The following is a 9,397-nucleotide window of genomic DNA, read 5'->3' on the forward strand; positions in this document are numbered from 1 at the left end:
GTTTTTTTCTTAACGGGAGACGAGTCGTGAGAACACAAAAACAGTCTGAGCTGTTCTCAGACATACTAGCACAGGATGGAAGAATCTGACAGTCTGAGGTCTCAACCACAAAATGTACAACCCGGAGGGCTGACACACACACACACACACACACACACACACACACACACACACACACACGCACACACACATGCACGAATACGCTTTATTATCCTGGGACTGAAACTATGAAGGGACACATGCTGCAAACGCTTCCTACTGTGATTACAGCTATTCTGTACAGGTTTCACTTCAGACTAATCTCACGCACACACACATACTGTCCACACACACCTATTAACCGTTAAAGTGACGCTCCAGCAGATTCATTATAAAATAGAAATCTATAAATGTCTCGGTCATTGTCCTCTTGATGGCTGCAGCAGAAGTGACTAACAGTGATTAATAGTGACTAATTGTTCGGGTGTCGTGCTCATTGATGGCTAGTGGGAATAGGTGGAATTAAGAACGGGAATGCCATCTTCCTGTGCCAAAAACCAGGACAATGGCTACAGAAAATGGAAAAAAAGGAAATGGCAGCTGTACAAGTTGTAAGGCAACTTACAGGATTTACATCTCTTTAATTTTCTCTGTAATTCAGTGGGACGATTACAACACTCGCTACTAATTGGATGAGGCAGAACAAATCACTGGTTCCTGCACTGGTAATCATCATCTTCTGCCTCAAATACCCCATGAGAACTCTGTCTTGTTTGTTCATTGTTGCTTCATTCTTTTTGGACAGAAAGCTCAGCCGTTTTCTCAGTAAACATGACATATTGAACATTAAATAAAGAATGTTTTCACATGAATTATATTCAGTGCAGATTAGCACGCAGTCCTCTAGTGAACAATATGCTCACATCCTGTGAAGATTTTACAGCCGCCCCCACTGCACTACCAGTTAACTCTGTGACGTAAATTTTGTTGCTTAGAAGCTTTTACATTTTCTCTTTTTATCTATTTCTTTAAATAACGGAAGCTGCTTGACGTCTGTATGTGATGAGTATTGAGTCGAAGAATCTGTGTATTCCCTGAAAGGCCATAATGAGGATTAAGGTTTGATGTCAACAAAAGTGAAACCATTTAATGATTGTGACTAAGATCCCTTTTAACTGTAAGACTCTTGCTTTTTGCATAGTTTAAGCTTTGTATCGTGCAGAGCGGGATATTTCAGCTTGTGAGACCGACTAACAACAAGTGTTTAAATTTGTCGTTAATGAAGCTCTTGTAAAATAACTAGTAGTAAATCTTATATCCTTCTTTGTGGGAGGTTTATTAACAGTTCACACACTGAACCTCTGCAGCACACATGAGTTTATCTTCTGTGTATGTGTTGCAGTTTAGTTAATACACCGCAGCGTCTGCCAAGATGTTGTGTTTGGTATAATGCAAACATCAATTAATATTCCAGACACAGTTTCATAACAATATAAACCACAGATTAAGAGATAGAGAGAGAGAGAGAGAGACAGAGAGAGAGAGTTAAAGAGTGATTGAATAGAAACACTTATTTAAAAACGTATATTGCAATATACACTATTATATACTATATTTTCTTAAAGTTTGCAAGCATATTATTTTATCTATTCAGAAGTGGTACACTAACGTTGTGTGAAAAGGAAAACACTTGTAGAATATCCTTTAATGTATTGAAACTATGCATTTCGTTGCACTCTTATCTTAATACTGATCTTAATTACCAGGTTTTCATTGGAGTTTTTTCCCACCTCTAGTAGATTTGACTGTCACGTCCCAGTTTAGTTTAGTCACCTTTTTTTTTTTTTTCTCCTAGTGTTCTTTGTCTTGTACTTCCTGTTTTGTTTTGATACTCACCTCTTGTCTCGTTTCAGGTCTTTCACTTCCTGTCCTCGTGTGTTTCCTTCCTGTGTGATTACCTGCCCTGCCCTGATGTGTTGTACATGTGTCTCATTGTTCCCGTCCTTCTGTGCCAGTTCGTCTTCTTCCTCTGTGACAGCGACCCAGAATTTTTCCTCGTGTGAGTTTCTGAGAGCCTGATAGTTACCTGACCTGTTTTTGCCTTTTTGCCTGCTGATTTGGACACCGTTGCTTCGCTGACTGATCACCTGTGTACCGACCTCGCTGTGATTAAAAGGACTGATTTTGAACTGATACTGAGTCTGTGTCTGCATTTGAGTCTGAGCCTGTGGTTCAGTATTGACATTGACGTGCATGTATGGAGTCCAACAAGGATCCATTCTGAGACTTTTTAATCTGTATATGCTCCTGCTTGGCTCCATCATCGGCAAACATAAAAGCAATTATCATAGCTTTGCAGACGATACATAACTTTACATTTCACTGTTGCCTGATGACATTAGCACTTTCGTTTCAACTGCTTGAAAGATATCGATCTCTGGATGTCACAACATTTCCTGCAGCTGAACAGAGAAAATAAATCATAGCGTTTGGAGTTATGATTGATGCTGACTATTCACATATCAGCAGCATCACCAAAGTAGCCTTCCATCATCTCAGGAATAAATAAATAAAAATCTGGAGCAGAGTTCAGTGCTTATGCTCCCAAAGTATGGAACAGCCTGCCAGCTGATCGCCAGTTTGCATCTACACTGTCTTTGTGTGTGTTTCAATGTTTTATGTATTTTTTTAGTCACGTTGGTTTGACGGTATGTGGTTGATATTTGAAACCAGACATTGTTCACACCTTTTTGACAACTTGTGAAACCAAAGAGGAAATGAAGAGCAGATGGAAGGAGGAATCTGGAGAAACTTCACCCTCATAAATTTCACTGTAGAGATGATTTTCCAATCATTATTCTCATATGAGAGATGATGCAGGTCAGAAAGCCCTTCATAGCTTAGCTGGTAGTATGCTCCAACCTATCTATGGGGATATATTGTATGTTTTTTTTCTGTACTGCTTAGAGTACAAACTCTAATGCTGTGAGGATGCATGGTACAATTTTGAGATTAAACATGTTAAAGGTTACCACAGAGAGAGAGAGAGAGAGAGGGAGAGCAGATAGAAAGAAAACAGATATAAAGATGGGGAAAACTGAGGACAGAGTGGGATAACAAGTCCAAAAGAGGGAGTGGAGGAGAGAGGGAGCTCAGGGAGAGGGTCAAGAATGCAGATTGTGTCCTGCAGTCTATTCTCTGTAGCACCAGGGTGTCTGAGTCGCTGCCGACGTCCCGTTGAGCAACATGTTGATGTATGGGGCGTTACTGAATAACAGCGGTTTGTCTGCTGGTTGTCCTGCAGAGAGGAAAAATCCTACATAAGAATCAGTAGGTTTACACTGGCTGCTGTTACACAAACACAACAGTGTCAGAGCACTTGTCTTCAAGTGTAACTGCTATGTAAGCGTCGGTATAGCTGTAGAAATTGATGGAGGTACAGATCACATTTGCAGTATTTCAAATGAGTGCATTTAGTCTCTATTATGTTTGTGAGTTTTGACTAAAATTGCTCACAAATGTGCAGAACTTTCCCGTTTCCCATTTGAAAACAAAACAGCAAATGCACAGGTGCCTTAAATTACTCCAAGGACTTCAGCTGTAAAACACATGCTTTTCACCATGATGTAATGTGCTAGATGAGGTTGCACTTTCTGTGTAATAACTTCCAGGAGGTCAGACCCTCTTGAACTAGAGCGGTGTGAACCTAAACAAACTAAACACAAAAATACAACAAAAGTAAATTTCTCCAGTAAACTGTTTGCACTCACATAGCTTCAAACAGCGTCACACGGAGACACACTTTCAGCTGTGGCACTGAGTTGATCACCATGCCAACATGACAATCAAACAGTAATCTCAAATACATCTTCGGCCCACCGCTGGGAACACTACAGATGGTGAGCGCTGATTTCATGCAAGTCCTTCAAATTAACCAACAAAATATGTTGTAACTGCCCTCCAGACCGACCGACCGACTGGTGTAAGCTTTTCACTTCCAACCTTCCAAACCTGTTACAAATCACTGAAAAATAATTGTGTTGTGATCTGACAACATGCTTAAAACAAATTGTTATCTGTAGGTAGAACATGAGAAATAAACAGCAATCTCTCATGGCAAAGTCCAACATTTTGTTGACCTACTCATCCACCGTGACTTCCTCCCTCCGTCAACCAGTTTCATCATTTGCTCCCAACGCACAAGAGTCATAATCACCACGGTCGATAGAGTGCTTTGTCACTTGAATGTAAACATTATGTTGTTTTGGAGCATTTTCTGAAACGGCTGCTGTCATTTTCTAAGGAGGAAAATCAAGTGATTCCATTTGACTTTAGTGGAAAAAACTATTTTCAACAAATTTTATAAGCGAACCTGTCACTGAGAAGTTAAGAGTTCTGCATATCCTTGCAGGACTGCGTTACACGGTGTCCAATTCTTGATCACAGCCACCTGGAAACCTGTAGTGCAGGGATGCAGAAGGCTCGGCTGCATTTCAAATTATCACACCTCACTGACAGTCCATATGGTTGTCCTGAAAAATCCTTTGTAGCCCAGTGGTGCTTATTCTCTGTGTGTTTTTACATTGGTTTGGATCCACCCAGTGTTTGGCAGACTCCACCTGTCTCAACAGAGCTGGTGAAGGGTGATGGGTGTGATACATGTGGATAGACACATGCTGAAGTGAGAACATTATTTAACACAATGGTGTTATAATGCTTTAGATAGTCTGGAGACCAAATGGTTCAGGGTTTTTTTTTGGAGAAGCTTAATTTATTATTATTGTGTTGTAATTGTCTTGTGTTCTTTTTAATGACAGTTTCTGCATTGTGGACATTAAAGTTCTTTTTAAACATTAATTTCCAAGTATAGCAGCTACAAATGAATCGGTGTTAGCATAGTTATGAAATTGGGATACTGAGAGATTTTAGTAGATGTTTTTAGAGAAATAGTTTCAACCATTGTTGACTTGCACTGTCAATGCCCTGTCCACTAAAAGGGCTTTTCATATGATTGATGATGGCAAAGCTGCAGTAACGAAGGCACACAAGCAAGTAAGAACGTGAGATGATGGGGTTGCATACTGGACCAGACTGGATGCAGGTAGAAACAGCAGGAACACAATGGCTTGTAGCAATAATTAATGATCTGGCAAACAAGGTGGAAGAACAGTCCTCCATTTATAGTTGGGGGGCTAATGATTGAAGGAAGAACAGCTGTGCAGGAAGATGAGTAATGCTCAGATGACTGGTAAACTGAACAGGTGAGGAAAAGCAGAGACAACACAGGCGTCACCATGACATAATCGATAAGATTCATTAGGTTTGTTTGCGTGAATCATCATAAATATGTACTCAGTAGTGCTGCTGAAACATATTAAGGATAGCACATGATATATGGAGCCTGATCTCACAGCACATTTGTATTTATTTGTGGAAATGACTAGAATTCCTTTCTGATATTGCACACTGGAAATAATTTTGAAAGTCAATTTTACTTGTCTTGTTGTTATTGATGAGTGTCTTTATTGTAGTATTTTTTAAAATCTCCAATGATCTGGTGCACTCTGTTCTTATTCCAATTTTCCAAATTTGTTTTCTCTCTTGTGGTGTCGCTACAATATTCCCATCATGTTATTGTGACATCTGTTGAGTAGTTAAAGTCTAATTATGCCTTTATGGATTAACAAATGCCCACACAGTTGTCAATAAAACAAGATCATTTAAAGGTTTGGCAGCATCTTGAAACATTTATGGGCACAGATCAAGCAGAGCAAAAGCAGTAGGCTCAGCCACATAAATAAACAGAAATAAAATAAAGCCTTGAGAGCCTGATTCTCAGCAGTGTTTTCTAAATCACTCAGTGGGTCTGAACTGCTCAGCTCCCATAAAAACACAGAGTAAATGAGCTGGATGGTGTTTTAATGTGTCTTAATGGGATATAATGGGTTCATTGCTGGGAGATGTTTTACACCAGCAAGCTGACAGTAGCTTTTACTTAACATGCACAAACACACTAACACACACTAACACACACACATACACACACTCTTCCATTGTTTTTGATATGGCAACTTTACAGTTTTGATCCACCCTCATAGCTCTCACCAACTATTAGAATAACTAATAATATAATCGTGAATACAATCCTATTCTGGTTAGAGCTGCAACAAAAGATTATCATCATAGATTAATCTGACAATAAATCATTTGGTCTGTAAAATGTCCAAGTTGACTTTTCCAACCTGCTTATTTTGTGCGACTGAGAGAAAACCTAAAATATATAATTTATGATGATTTAACACAACAGAAAAGCAGCTAATACTCAGATTTGGGAATGTGAATCTATCAATATATATTTGGGGTAACCCTTACCCCAGTGTGTGTGTGTGTGTGTGTGTGTGTGTGTGTGTGTGTGTGTGTGTGTGTGTATTTTCACATACCTTATTACTACACTGACTGGAAAACTGGGTGGGACTCTCTGAGACATTACTAAACTGGTTTAAATGCTACTTAAAGGACAGGGACTACTTTGTGTCTATAGGTGATTACACATCTGAACAAACAAAAATGACCTGTGGAGTTCCCCAAGGCTCTATTCTGGGGCCTCTTCTGTTCAACATCTACATGCTCCCACTGGATAAGACTTGGGAAAACAACAATATAAGTTACCATAATTATGCACATGACAAACAACATATCACCAGTGGACTATGGTCCAATACAAGCACTGAGTAAGTGCATTAAACAAATCAAAGATCGGATGTGCCAGAACAATTAAAAGTCAGTGCTCAACTTCAATTGATAATGTTAAAAACCATAAACCAAGCCAGAAATCAACAGCCACATTAAGACAATTACAAAGTCAGCCTACTATCACCTGAAGAGTATATCAAGAATTAAAGGACTTATGTCTCAGCAGGATTTGAAAAAACTTGTCCATGCATTTATCGTCAGTGGACTCAACTACTGTAACGTGGTCTTTACAGGTCTTTCTATAAAAATCGATCAGACAGCTGCAGCTGATTCAGAACGCCGCTGCTCAAGTCCTCACTAAGACCAAGACAGTGGATCACATCACTCCAGTTCTCAGATCTTTACACTGGCTTCCTGTCTGTCAAAGAATTGATTTAGGGCCAAAATACCGACCTCTCAGGTCGCCTGGGACAGGTCTACCTTCTGTTCCCAGAGTCAAAACTAAACATGGAGGAGCAGCGTTCAGTTTTTATGGACCACATATCTAGAACAAACTCCCAGAAAACTGCAGGTCAGCTGCAACTCTCATTTGTTTTAAATCAAGGCTGAAGACTTTTCTGTTTACCGCTGCCTTTTATTACATCAAATTTGAGGCTTTTGATACTCTTCTTACACTGCACTGTAACTTTTATTCTCATATTTTATCTGTCTTATTCTATTTTAGATTATTTTTCTTTTCTATTCTTAACTCTTTAATAACTATTGGTAATGCCTTTTATAATGTATCTCTTTTGCACTTTGTCTGAATGCTTTTAATGTTTTGTATTAAGCACTTTGAGTTGCCTTGTTGTTGAAATGTACTATACAAATAAACTTGCCTTGTCTTGAGGACTAGTAAGTAATATGGAGGAGTATTACCTCCTGGTCACATAACTCCTATTTAGGAGCAGATTTTGCCAGGACAAAGGCCAATTAAACTTTCAGAAAATTGGTGGTTCAGTAAGTGAATAATGTTTACAATGCAACAGGATTCTTTCACCGCATAGATCATGTTATATAATGCAGCTCACAAACATTAATAATGCACACACTGAAGCAGCAGACCTCACCTCATCACCACTGTTAGCTGCACCACAGGCTCAGAAAGACATGCACCCCACCCCCCTTCCTGTCACCAGTCAAGCGCAAAGTGCAGTGCACAAATGTGAATCGTAAAAAAAAAAAGAAAAAAAGACAAAAATGGAAAATTATAAAAAGACAAATTCTTCAAATTGTCATGAGGAAACTTATGTCAAACGAACAGAAGAAAAACAACCAACACTAAGCCCCTGATTTAGGGCTCTAGTACTTGCTGCCTTTCCAGACCAAAGCTGCACTCTTGAATGGCACTTCTACTCTTCTGGCTTTATACTGGAACCACTCCTACAAGACAAACCACAGTTAATTAAAATCAATCAACCAACATATGTAATGTTTACGTATAAAAACATTTCTGTGCACATCAACACCTCTCTCAATCTATCCATACACAGAAATATCATGATATACTTATTTAGGGCCCCTAAAATAGCATTTCTACAGCACTAATATAACACCCCTCTTTACTGGCTTACATATGGTACATTCTGAGCCCCCCTCTACTAATGACTTTGAACTCTACTCCTTCCGGTTTGAAAGTTGGACCAGGAAACTCTGCATGAATGTTACAACAGATGGCTGAAAACAGACCAGACACTTAGTGCCCCAAGAATATTTCAATAAATGACCTTAACTGTGTGTGTTTCTTCGACTGGTTGTGATTACTGTTATTATGCATTGCACAGCAAGCTGAGGTGATTTAACTGTTAGCTAACTCTAGCTTAATACCATGCTAATGCGATTGCTAATGCTAGGCTGGCAATGATACTTGAACCTGGGGAAGTAGTGCAACAATGGTGTTACTATAGCACGACACAAGTAGCAACAATCCTATCAGCTGGAAAGATGGAGTTAAAAATAGAATTGTATGTCCTTTGGCTGCATGTAAGAGCTGTGTGCAACCTGCTTATTAGAAAGCATGGGATAACCCCATGACAACAACACATTTAACACTCATTCAACAAGACTGAAAACACTGCAGAACAAGTCGAGCTGCACACACCATATTGCCTCCTCCAGGTTTCAGAGGGCGATCACCAAACTCAAAACACATTTGAGCCCCTTCAAAGACATCAGTTTCTGATTCTCCACAGAAATGACACCATCGTCTCATAACGCCAGATTCCAGACGAGCCAGGAAGTGATTTGTCGCCAGAGAGCTCCATGTGCTGTTCAGTTAACACTTTACTGGACATGACAGTGATGATACTCTGCTGCCTATCAGGTGACAAAACCTAGATCTGAAGCAAAATAACCCATTTTGTACATTGATTATCCTGACCTTCATGGACATAAAATTAAATTATACTGGCTGCTGTTTTCTGTCAGAGGTGACAAATATTACTGAAATGCAAGTTATTGTACTGCTGTATTATTCATGTATTCATGTATACTTTGACTCTTTAGATTAAATAGCAACACTTATACTCCATCATAAACACACACAGACATGCAGGGTATCTATTGTTGCTGTATACAACTACTGTTCATGGAAATAAAAACATATATTTAGCTGTAATTTGTAGATGAACAAAATAAAAATAAAGTGAGTGAATGCTGCTCATCACAGCAATCAAAAATAAACACT

Source organism: Thunnus thynnus, chromosome 7 (genome assembly GCF_963924715.1).
Source record: "Thunnus thynnus chromosome 7, fThuThy2.1, whole genome shotgun sequence".
NCBI classification, from domain to species: domain Eukaryota; kingdom Metazoa; phylum Chordata; class Actinopteri; order Scombriformes; family Scombridae; genus Thunnus; species Thunnus thynnus.